Source organism: Oncorhynchus mykiss, unplaced genomic scaffold (genome assembly GCF_057628025.1).
Source record: "Oncorhynchus mykiss isolate SJ-2025 unplaced genomic scaffold, ASM5762802v1 scaffold106, whole genome shotgun sequence".
Classification (NCBI taxonomy): domain Eukaryota; kingdom Metazoa; phylum Chordata; class Actinopteri; order Salmoniformes; family Salmonidae; genus Oncorhynchus; species Oncorhynchus mykiss.
The window spans coordinates 237,034-250,000 of NW_028322105.1; the positions used below are offsets into that span (position 1 = coordinate 237,034).

The 12,967-nt window shown below is 50.0% G+C and overlaps 1 protein-coding gene across 25 annotated transcripts in view; it reads right to left on the reverse strand.

Moving 5' to 3' along the window:
* LOC110499739 (glutamate receptor-interacting protein 1) overlaps positions 1-12,967 on the reverse strand; it is a 709,091-nt gene that overhangs the window by 44,403 nt on the left and 651,721 nt on the right. The gene's annotated exons all lie outside the window — the stretch shown is intronic.

A 12,967-nucleotide genomic window follows, 5' to 3' on the forward strand; every position in this document is an offset into this window, starting at 1 on the left:
GCAACAAAACCACAGGCTTAAACCATTAACAAAACCACAGGCTTATACCATTAACAAAACCACAGGCTTATACCATTAACAAAACCACAGGCTTATACCATTAACAAAACCACAGGCTTATACCATTAACAAAACCACAGGCTTATACCATTAACAAAACCACAGGCTTATACCATTAACAAAACCACAGGCTTAAATCATTAACAAAACCACAGGCTTAAATCATTAACAAAACCACAGGCTTATACCATTAACAAAACCCCAGGCTTAAATCATTAACAAAACCACAGGCTTATACCATTAACAAAACCACAGGCTTATACCATTAACAAAACCACAGGCTTATACCATTAACAAAACCACAGGCTTATACCATTATCAAAACCACAGGCTTATACCATTATCAAAACCACAGGCTTAAATCATTAACAAAACCACAGGCTTATACCATTAACAAAACCACAGGCTTATACCATTAACAAAACCACAGGCTTATACCATTAACAAAACCACAGGCTTATACCATTAACAAAACCACAGGCTTATACCATTAACAAAACCACAGGCTTATACCATTAACAAAACCACAGGCTTATACCATTAACAAAACCACAGGCTTATACCATTAACAAAACCACAGGCTTAAATCATTAACAAAACCACAGGCTTAAATCATTAACAAAACCACAGGCTTATACCATTAACAAAACCACAGGCTTAAATCATTAACAAAACCACAGGCTTATACCATTAACAAAACCACAGGCTTATACCATTAACAAAACCACAGGCTTATACCATTAACAAAACCACAGGCTTATACCATTATCAAAACCACAGGCTTATACCATTATCAAAACCACAGGCTTAAATCATTAACAAAACCACAGGCTTATACCATTAACAAAACCAACTTGTGAAAATGGCGTCTCATTCATTTCTTTGGTTGCATTTACACAGGCAACCCAATTCTGATATTTTTTTTCAGATCAGCTCTGAAATAGAGATCTGATGTGATTGGTCAAAAGAGCAATTAGTGGGAAAAAAATCTCAGAATTTGTCTGCCTGTGTAAATGCAGCCTTTAAAGTTGATGAAAAGTGTATCAGCCCAAAGTATGGTTGGGCTGAGTGCCTTACAGGAAGGGAGGAAGGGTATCTGTTTTGAGTAAACAACTTCCCTCCCCTCTTCTCCAACCCATAATATTCCCTTTAGTCCTACTCCTCTCCTTCCCTCCCTTATACTCCCCTCCCTCCCATCTCTTCCCCTCTGCTCTCCTTCCCCTCTCTTTCCCTCTGCTCTCCTTCCCATCTCTTCCCCTCTGCTCTCCTTCCCCTCTGCTCTCCTTCCCCTCTGCTCTCCTTCCCCTCTCTTTCCCTCTGCTCTCCTTCCCCTCTCTTTCCCTCTGCTCTCCTTCCCCTCTCTTTCCCTCCCCTCTTCTCCTTTCCCTCCCCTCTTCTCCTTTCCTCTCCTCTCTTCCCACGTACTCCACTCCCCATTATATTCCCTCCCTTCTGCTCTCTTTCCCCTCTCCTCTCCTCTTTCCCTCCCCTCTCCTCCCCTCCTTCTCCTCCCCTCCCTTCTCCTTCCCTTCCCTCCCCTCCCCTCCATTCTCCTCCCCTCCCCTCCCATCTCCTCCACTCCCTTCTCCTCCCCTCCCCTTCTCCTTCCCTTCCCTCCCCTCCATTCTCCTCCCCTCCCCTCCCATCTCCTCCACTCCCTTCTCCTCCCCTCCCCTTCTCCTTCCCTCCCCTCCCCTCCCTTCTCCTTCCCTCCCTTCTCCTCCCCTCCCCTCTCCTTCCCTCCCCTCCCTTCTCCTATCCTCCCTTCTCCTTCCCTCCCTTCTCCTTCCCTCCCCTCCCCTCCCTTCTCCTTCCCTCCCCTCCCTTCTCCTCTCCTCCCTTCTCCTTCCCTCCCCTCCCCTCTCCTGTACTTCACTCTATATTGTAGTCTGCTCAACAGTTTCAGTCCACTTCAGTCCATAAACAACCACACATTACCTCCTCATCTCAGCTGACAAAACCACAGTGCTGCCTGTCGTTACTGCAGCTCTTTACCTGACCTGTCAAATTGCCAACTCAGTCCTATTGTAATTCTGCAGGTGCTTCCTGTGTCTGTCTATATGTCAGAGGAGAGACAGGAGAGATGTATTTTCTGCCTGCTATGAAAGAGACACATCTCTGTGGCCCGGGTGTGTTGTGAATGTTAATGTGTGGAATCCAGGGACTGCTTGGTGTGATGTGGAGACGTCAGCGCTGTTGACGGGGTTAACAGTGGAGGGGATAGAGGCGTTCTGCAGGGAGTCCACTATTTTAACTGGAGGCACTAGAGTAAGACGGTTACTGGTCCAATGAGCGAGCAGGGAGGTAAAGGTGAGGGGAGGGGCTACCTACAGAACACTAGAGTAAGACGGTTACTTGTTCAACGAGCAAGCAGGGAGGTAAAGGTGAGGGGAGGGGCCACCTACAGAACACTAGAGTAAGATGGTTACTTGTCCAATGAGCGGGCAGGGAGGTAAAGGTGAGGGGGTGGGGCCAGTGGTGGAAAATCCTGCAGGCAAGGCTGAAGATTTAATTGTATTTCTATGGCTACAGAATGAATTATATATCTATGGCTACAGAATGAATTATATTTCTATGGCTGGAGAATGAATTATATTTCTATGGCTACAGAATGAATTATATTTCTATGGCTACAGAATTAATTATATTTCTATGGCTACAGAATTAATTATATTTCTATGGCTGGAGAATGAATTATATTTCTATGGCTACAGAATGAATTATATTTCTATGGCTGTAGAATGAATTATATTTCTATGGCTACAGAATGAATTATATTTCTATGGCTGGAGAATGAATTATATTTCTATGGCTACAGAATGAATTATATTTCTATGGCTACAGAATTAATTATATTTCTATGGCTACAGAATTAATTATATTTCTATGGCTGGAGAATGAATTATATTTCTATGGCTACAGAATGAATTATATTTCTATGGCTGTAGAATGAATTATATTTCTATGGCTACAGAATGAATTATATTTCTATGGCTACAGAATGAATTATATTTCTATGGCTACAGAATGAATTATATTTCTATGGCTGTAGAATGAATTATATTTCTATGGCTACAGAATGAATTATATTTCTATGGCTACAGAATGAATTATATTTCTATGGCTGTAGAATGAATTATATTTCTATGGCTACAGAATGAATTATATTTCTATGGCTACAGAATTAATTATATTTCTATGGCTACAGAATTAATTATATTTCTATGGCTGGAGAATGAATTATATTTCTATGGCTACAGAATGAATTATATTTCTATGGCTGTAGAATGAATTATATTTCTATGGCTACAGAATGAATTATATTTCTATGGCTACAGAATGAATTATATTTCTATGGCTACAGAATGAATTATATTTCTATGGCTGTAGAATGAATTATATTTCTATGGCTGTAGAATGAATTATATTTCTATGGCTACAGAATGAATTATATTTCTATGGCTACAGAATGAATTATATTTCTATGGCTACAGAATTAATTATATTTCTATGGCTACAGAATTAATTATATTTCTATGGCTGGAGAATGAATTATATTTCTATGGCTACAGAATGAATTATATTTCTATGGCTGTAGAATGAATTATATTTCTATGGCTACAGAATGAATTATATTTCTATGGCTACAGAATGAATTATATTTCTATGGCTACAGAATGAATTATATTTCTATGGCTGTAGAATGAATTATATTTCTATGGCTGTAGAATGAATTATATTTCTATGGCTACAGAATGAATTATATTTCTATGGCTGTAGAATGAATTATATTTCTATGGCTGTAGAATGAATTATATTTCTATGGCTACAGAATGAATTATATTTCTATGGCTGTAGAATGAATTATATTTCTATGGCTGTAGAATGAATTATATTTCTATGGCTGTAGAATGAATTATATTTCTATGGCTGTAGAATGAATTATATTTCTATGGCTACAGAATGAATTATATTTCTATGGCTACAGAATGAATTATATTTCTATGGCTGTAGAATGAATTATATTTCTATGGCTGTAGAATGAATTATATTTCTATGGCTACAGAATGAATTATATTTCTATGGCTGTAGAATGAATTATATTTCTATGGCTGTAGAATGAATTATATTTCTATGGCTACAGAATGAATTATATTTCTATGGCTGTAGAATGAATTATATTTCTATGGCTGTAGAATGAATTATATTTCTATGGCTGTAGAATGAATTATATTTCTATGGCTGTAGAATGAATTATATTTCTATGGCTACAGAATGAATTATATTTCTATGGCTGTAGAATGAATTATATTTCTATGGCTGTAGAATGAATTATATTTCTATGGCTGTAGAATGAATTATATTTCTATGGCTACAGAATGAATTATATTTCTATGGCTGTAGAATGAATTATATTTCTATGGCTGTAGAATGAATTATATACCAAGCGGCGTGTCAACAGGCAGCAGCAGCAGCAAAAAGAGGAGTTACGTTGTAAGGATTTCTGGACATGGGAGGAAATCCTCGACGGGAGAGGACCCTGGGCTAAACCAGGGGAGTATAGCCGCACCAAGGTGCAGCCGAAGAAGGAACAGAGGCAGCAGGAGCAGCAGCAGCCGCAGTGGGAGAGAGCGTCATGGGAGTATGAATTAGATAATGGTGGACCATGGGCTCAACCGGGAGAATATCGCCGTCCCAAGGAAGAACTGGAGGCGGCGAAAGCTGAGAGGCGCAAATATGAGGAAGTAGCACGACGGAGCGGATGGAAGCCCGAGAGTAAGCCTCAAAAATTTATTGGGGGGGGGCTAACAGGGAGTATGGCTACGCCAGGTCGCAGACCTGAGCCAACTCCCCCTGTTTATCGTGAGGAGCCAAGGAGGAGACCAGAACCGGTGTTGGAGGTAAGCGAAGCAGAGACTGTGAAGGAGTTAATGGGGAAATTGGAGGAGAGTGAAATGAGGGAGTTGCTGTGTTGGTGCTTTAAATATGATATTCGCCCGAAGGAGCGTGTCGGGGATTTATTGGCACCTGGGTCAGTGCTCTCTACTCGTCCTGAGGTGCGTGCTAGTCAGCTGGTGAAGACAGTGCCAGTCTCACGCACCAGGCCTCCTGTGTACCTCCCTAGCCTTGCATGTCCTGTGCCAACACCGCTCTCAAGATCTCCAGTACGCCTTCACGGTCTAACCCATCCTGTGCCACCTCCACACCCCAGCCCTCCGGTAGCAGCTCCCCGCACTAGGCTTCCTGTGCGTGTCCTCGGCCCAGTACCACCAGTGCCAGCACCACGCATCAGGCCTACAGTGCGCCTCGCCTGTTTAGCGCTGTCGGAGCCTTCCTCCTCTCCAGCGCTGTCGGAGTCTCTCACCTGTTCAGCGCTGCCAGAGCCTTCCTCCTCTTCAGCGCTGTTGGAGTCTCCCGCCTGTTTAGCGCTGTCAGAGCTTTCCGCCTCTACAGCGTTGCCGGAGTCTCCCGCCTGTTCGGAGCTGCCAGTCTGCATGGAGCTGCCAGTCTGCATGGAGCTGCAAGTTTGTATAGAGCTGCCAGTCAGCAAGGAGCTGCCAGTATGCATAGAGCTGCCAGTCTGCAAGGAGCTGCCAGTCTGCAAGGAGCCGCCAGAGCTGCCAGTCTGCAGGATGCTGCCAAAGCTGCCAGTCTGCAAGGAGCCGCCAGAGCTGGCAGTTTGTAAGGAGCCGCCGGAGCTGCCAGTTTGTAAGGAGCCGCCGGAGCTGCCAGTTTGTAAGGAGCAGCCAGGGCCGCCAGTTAGCAGGGAGCAGCCAGGGCCGCCAGTTAGCAGGGAGCAGCCAGGGCCGCCAGTCAGCATGGAGCAGCCAGAGCAGCCAGAGCTGTCAGTCAGCATGGAGCAGCCAGAGCAGCCAGGGCCGCCAGTCAGCATGGAGCAGCCAGAGCTGCCAGTCGACCAGACTCTCCCAGATCTGCCAGTCGACCAGACTCTTCCAGATCTGCCAGTCGACCAGACTCTTCCAGATCTGCCAGTCGTCCAGACTCTTCCAGATCTGCCCGTCGTCCAGACTCTTCCAGATCTGCCCGTCGTCCAGACTCTTCCAGATCTGCCAGTCGTCCAGACTCTTCCAGATCTGCCAGTCGTCCAGACTCTTCCAGATCTGCCAGTCGTCCAGACTCTTCCAGATCTGCCAGTCGTCCAGACTCTTCCAGATCTGCCAGTCGTCCAGACTCTTCCAGATCTGCCAGTCGTCCAGACTCTTCCAGATCTGCCAGTCGTCCAGACTCTTCCAGATCTACCAGTCGTCCAGACTCTTCCAGATCTGCCAGTCGTCCAGACTCTTCCAGATCTGCCAGTCGACCAGACTCTTCCAGATCTGCCAGTCGACCAGACTCTTCCAGATCTGCCCGTCGTCCAGACTCTTCCAGATCTGCCAGTCGTCCAGACTCTTCCAGATCTGCCAGTCGTCCAGACTCTTCCAGATCTGCCAGTCGTCCAGACTCTTCCAGATCTGCCAGTCGTCCAGACTCTTCCAGATCTGCCAGTCGTCCAGACTCTTCCAGATCTGCCAGTCGTCCAGACTCTTCCAGATCTGCCAGTCGACCAGACTCTTCCAGATCTGCCAGTCGACCAGACTCTTCCAGATCTGCCAGTCGACCAGACTCTTCCAGATCTGCCAGTCGACCAGACTCTTCCAGATCCGCCAGTCGACCAGACTCTTCCAGATCTGCCAGTCGACCAGACTCTTCCAGATCTGCCAGTCGACCAGACTCTTCCAGATCTGCCAGTCGTCCAGACTCTTCCAGATCTGCCAGTCGTCCAGACTCTCTCAGATCTGCCAGTCGTCCAGATTCTCCCAGATCCGCCAGTCGACCAGATTCTCCCAGATCCGCCAGTCGACCAGATTCTCCCAGATCCGCCAGTCGACCAGATTCTTCCAGATCTGCTAGTCGACCAGGATCTGCTGAAACCGCCAGCCAGCCAGGTTCTGGTAGTTTCTACTACCTGCCTGGGCTTCCTCTCAGTGCTGAGCTTCTTCTCAGTGCTGAGCTTCCTCAGCACTGAGAAGAAGCTCAGCACTGTGGTGGGTAACCTATTTAGGGACGTTTAGGAGGGGGATTAAAACTGTCATGGAGTGGGGTCCACGTCCAGCGCCAGAGCCGCCACCGCGGACAGATGCCCACCCAGACCCTCCCCTATAGGTTCAGGTTTTGCGGCCGGAGTCCGCACCTTGGGGGGGGGGTACTGTCACGCCCTGACCATAGTTTACTTTGTATTTTCTATGTTTTGATTGGTCAGGGTGTGATCTGAGTGGGTATTCTATGTTTCATGTCTTGTTTGTCTATTTCTATGTTCAGCCTGATATGGTTCTCAGTCAGAGGCAGGTGTTCGTCATTGTCTCTGATTGGGAACCATATTTAGGTAGCCTGGGTTTCACTGTGTGTTTGTGGGTGATTGTTCCTGTCCTTAGTGTCCTGATGTCATTGTTCTGTGTTAGGATACACAAGTATAGGCTGTTTCGGGTTTTGTTAAGTTTATTGTTTTGGTAGTGTTTGTGTTTAGTGTGTTAATTCATTAAACATGGATTGCAATAGACACGCCGCATTTTGGTCCGACTCTCCTTCTCATACAGAAAACCGTTACAATATCTATGGCTACAGAATGAATTATATTTCTATGGCTACAGAATGAATTATATTTCTATGGCTGGAGAATGAATTATATATCTATGGTTACAGAATGAATTATATTTCTATGGCTGGAGAATGAATTATATATCTATGGCTACAGAATTAATTATATTTCTATGGCTGTAGAATGAATTATATTTCTATGGCTGCATTGCAGAAATGTCTTTCCTCCCGGTGGAGAGTTGGTTGGCTGACTCTGCTGAATCCCAAATTAGACCCCTTTCCTCAGCCTCGAGCCTACAGGAAACAATGGGTTCCGGTGGTGGTGGTTGGACAAAACAGAGAGAGAAAACACACGCACGCACGCACGCACGCACGCACACACACAGAGAGAGAGGAAATTGCCTCAGGGTACTGTTAGCCATTATTGAGTCACTGGTCTATCTGCCAATTAAATCTCAGCAAATACTAGTAGGTCTGCATCCCAAACGGCACCCTATTCCCCTGCAGTCCTGCAGGAGCCAGCCACCAGCCCTCTAGTCCTCCAGGAACCAGCCACCAGCCCTCCAGTCCTGCAGGAACCAGCCACCAGCCCTCTAGTCCTACAGGAACCAGCCACCAGCCCTCTAGTTCTACAGGAACCAGCCACCAGCCCTCCAGTCCTGCAGGAACCAGCCACCAGCCCTCTAGTCCTACAGGAACCAGCCACCAGCCCTCCAGTCCTGCAGGAGCCAGCCACCAGCCCTCCAGTCCTGCAGGAACCAGCCACCAGCCCTCTAGTCTGGCAGGAACCAGCCACCAGCCCTCCAGTCCTGCAGGAACCAGCCACCAGCCCTCTAGTCTGGCAGGAACCAGCCACCAGCCCTCTAGTCTGGCAGGAACCAGCCACCAGCCCTCCAGTCCTGAAGGAACCAGCCACCAGCCCTCCAGTCCTGCAGGAACCAGCCACCAGCCCTCTAGTCTGGCAGGAACCAGCCACCAGCCCTCTAGTTTGGCAGGAACCAGCCACCAGCCCTACAGTCCTACAGGAACCATCCACCAGCCCTACAGTCCTACAGGAACCAGCCACCAGCCCTCTAGTCTGGCAGGAACCAGCCACCAGCCCTCTAGTTTGGCAGGAACCAGCCACCAGCCCTACAGTCCTACAGGAACCATCCACCAGCCCTCTAGTTTGGCAGGAACCAGCCACCAGCCCTACAGTCCTACATGAACCATCCACCAGCCCTACAGTCCTACAGGAACCAGCCACCAGCCCTCTAGTCTGGCAGGAACCAGCCACCAGCCCTCTAGTTTGGCAGGAACCAGCCACCAGCCCTACAGTCCTACAGGAACCATCCACCAGCCCTACAGTCCTACAGGAACCAGCCACCAGCCCTACAGTCCTACAGGAACCATCCACCAGCCCTCTAGTCCTGAAGGAGCCAGCCACCAGCCCTCCAACCCTACAGGAACCAGCCACCAGCCCTACAACCCTACAGGAACCAGCCACCAGCCCTCCAGTACTGCAGGAACCAGCCACCAGCCCTCCTGTCTTGCAGGAACCAGCCTCCAGCCCTCTAGTCTGGCAGGAACCAGCCACCAGCCCTACAGCCCTCCAGGAGCCAGCCACCAGCCCTGGAGGAACCAGCCACCAGCACTGAAGGAAACAGCCACCAGCACTCCAGGAGCCAGCCACCAGCCCTGAAGGAACCAGCCACCAGCCCTGCAGGAACCTGCCACCAGCCCTCCAGCCCTGCAGGAACCAGCCACCAAGCCCTCCAGCCCTGCAGGAACCAGCCACCAGCCCTGCAGGAGCCAGCCACCAGCCCTCCAGCCCTGAAGGAACCAGCCACCAGCCCTGCAGGAACCAGCCACCAGCCACCAGCCCTCCAGCCCTGCTGGAACCAGCCACCAGCCCTCCAGCCCTGCAGGAACCAGCCACCAGCCCTGCAGGAACCAGCCACCAGCCCTGCAGGAGCCAGCCACCAGCCCTCCAGGAGCCAGCCACCAGCCCACCAGCCCTCCAGGAACCAGCCACCAGCCCTCCAGCCCTGCAGGAACCAGCCACCAGCCCTGCAGGAGCCAGCCACCAGCCCTCCAGGAGCCAGCCACCAGCCCTCCTGTCTTGCAGGAACCAGCCACCAGCCTTCCAGCCCTGCAGGAACCAGCCACCAGCCCTGCAAGAACCAGCCACTAGCCCTCCGGGAACCAGCCACCAGCCCTCCTGTCTTGCAGAAACCAGCCACCAGCCCTCCAAGAACCAGCCCTACAGGAACCAGCCACCAGCCCTCCAGCCCTCCAGGAATCAGCCACCAGCCCACCAGGAACCAGCCACCAGCCCTCCAGCCCTCCAGGAACCAGCCATCAGCCCTGAAGTAGCCAGCCACCAGCCCTCCAGGAACCAGTCCTCCAGCCCTGCAGGAATCAGCCACCAGCAATCCAGCCCTGAAGGAGCCAGCCACCAGCCCTGCATGAACCAGCCATCAGCCACCAGCCCTCCAGTCCTGCAGGAACCAGCCACCAGCCCTCCAGCCCTGCAGTCCTGCAGGAACCAGCCACCAGACCTCCAGTCCTCCAGGAACCAGCCACCAGCCCTCCAGTCCTCCAGGAACCAGCCACCAGCCCTCCAGGAACCAGCCACCAGCCCTCCAAACCTGAAGGAGCCAGCCACCAGCCCTCCTGTCTTGCAGGAATCAGCCACCAGCCCTCCTGTCTTGGAGGAACCAGCCACCAGCCCTGAAGTCCTGCAGGAACCAGCCACCAGCCCTACAGCCCTGCAGGAACCAGCCACCAGCCCTCCAGCCCTCCAGGAACCAGCCACCAGCCCACCTGTCTTGCAGGAACCAGCCACCAGCCACCAGCCCTGCAGTCCTGCAGGAACCAGCCACCAGCCACCAGCCCTCCAGCCCTGCAGGAACCAGCCACCAGCCCTCCAGCCCTCCAGGAACCAGCCATCAGCCCTCCAGCCCTGCAGGAACCAGCCACCAGCCCTCCAGCCCTCCAGGAACCAGCCATCAGCCCTCCAGGAACCAGCCACCAGCCCTCCAGCCCTCCAGGATCAGCCATCAGCCCTCCAGCCCTGAAGGAACCAGCCATCAGCCCTCCAGTCCTCCAGGAACCAGCCACCAGCCCTCCAGTCCTGCAGGAACCAGCCACCAGCCACCAGCCCTCCAGCCCTGCAGTCCTGCAGGAACCAGCCACCAGCCCTCCAGTCCTCCAGGAACCAGCCACCAGGCCTCCAGGAACCAGCCACCAGCCCTCCAGGAACCAGCCACCAGCCCTCCAAACCTGAAGGAGCCAGCCACCAGCCCTCCTGTCTTGCAGGAACCAGCCACCAGCCCTCCTGTCTTGGAGGAACCAGCCACCAGCCCTCTAGTCCTACAGGAACCAGCCACCAGCCCTCCAGGAACCAGCCACCAGCCCTCTAGTCCTACAGGAACCAGCCACCAGCCCTCTAGTCCTACAGGAACCAGCCACCAGACTTCCAGTCCTAATATGAAGTTAATTTTGAATCTGTGCTGCATTTCTACTGCTCTGACAAAAATAACGTCTAAACACAAGCCTTTAAAAACAGTCTTATCTCTGACCTCCCTGCCTCTATAGAGACTATAATCTGGCCAATGTCCAAGTGAAGAGGAGTTCAACAAGACAAGATGTGTAGAGAGCTGCAGAGCCCTGCTAGCCTTTACAGACTCCTTTAATAGATCAACTATCAGCTACACAGAGATACAGACACAGCAGTACAACTCTTAGAGAAGCCATGAAAGCTCCAGGCTGTGTCCTATCCCCTATTTAGTTAACTCCTTTTGACCCTCTGGTCTCCGGTCCCCTATACTGGGAGTAGGGTGTCATTTGGGGTGCACGCCCAGAGTTCCAGCAAAACAAATGTCACATAAAGAAGCTGACACCCCGGAGAGAGTTGTCGAGCCTTCAGAGAGCCTTTGTAGATCCTCAGAGCGCGGTTCGGTTCGCAGGATGCTGTTTCCGTGTTCTCTCTGTATCACAGACAATAACTCAGCAGAGCATCCCCAGTCTCCTTCCTCCATTTCCCTTTTATCTCTCTCTCCCTCCCCCATCTCTCTCTCCCTCCCCCATCTCTCTCTTTCTCTCGCTCTCTCTCTTTCCCTCTCTCTCTCTCTCTCCCCATCTCTCTCTCTCTCCCTCCATTTCTCTCTCTCTCTCCCACCTCGATCTCTCTCTCTCTCCCTCCTCCATCTCTCTCTCTCTCCCTCCCTCCTCCATCTCTCTCCCTCCTCCATCTCTCTTTCTCTCTCTCTCTCCATCTCTCTCTATCTTTCCCTCCTCCATCTCTCTCTCTCTCTCCTCCATCTCTCTCTCTCTCTCCCTCCTCTCTCTCTCTCTCCCTCCATATCTCCCTCTCTCCCTCTCTCTCCTACGGAGTGGTGAAGACGCCTTGGACAGCCAGCTGGCCTCACGCCAGCCTGTGGAGAGACACAGAGGACACGCCATTGCGAAATGCGGAGACAGACGCTGCACCGGGGACAGAGGGAGTGTTAGTTTGGCATGAGATGTGGAGAGACACAGAGGACACGTCATGAGATGTCTTCTCTCCTGGAGAAACACAGTCCTCCTTTGATATGACAGCATGATGGACTTTCTTACAGAAGTAACAGTCGATCCTCTTAAATCCTGTCTTTATGATTCCGGCTGCCTTCAGTACCTCTCACAGACACCCAGTAAAATCTCTCTGATTCTCCTGCTGAACTTTTCCTTTCGAGAGGGACAATCACATTGATAAAAATCACAGAACTCCGTTTTTTTGGGGTCAAATCCCTTGCAGAGCCCCGAGGAATGGTAATGGGATTTTATTGCTTTTCAAAGAGCTTGTGATTTTAGAAACAAGTGGAGGTTTTAGATAGATGCTTAGAGAGAACCTGGACAAGCTGCAGGGAAACTATTGGGGAAGTAAGCAGTATATATCATCTGGAGAAACCGTCAGCCTGACTGAGGGTACGCCCAGCGTCGTTCGGGTTTGACCGGGGTAGGCCGTCATTGTAAATAAGAATTTGTTCTTAACTGACTTGCCTAGTTAAATAAAGGTTCAATATTTTTGGAAAGTAAATCATTGAAAAAATGGTGTGCCAGTTTGATACCAGCAGAGCCCCTCTATTACAAGGTGAAGTAATGTCAGTTTGATACCAGCAGAGCCCCTCTATGACAAGGTGAAGTAATGTCAGTTTGATACCAGCAGAGCCCCTCTATGACAAGGTGGCTGGGAAAGTAATGTCAGTTTGATACCAGCAGAGCCCCTCTATTACAAGGTGGCTGGGAAAGTAATGTCAGTCTGATACCAGCAGAGCCCCTCTATAACAAG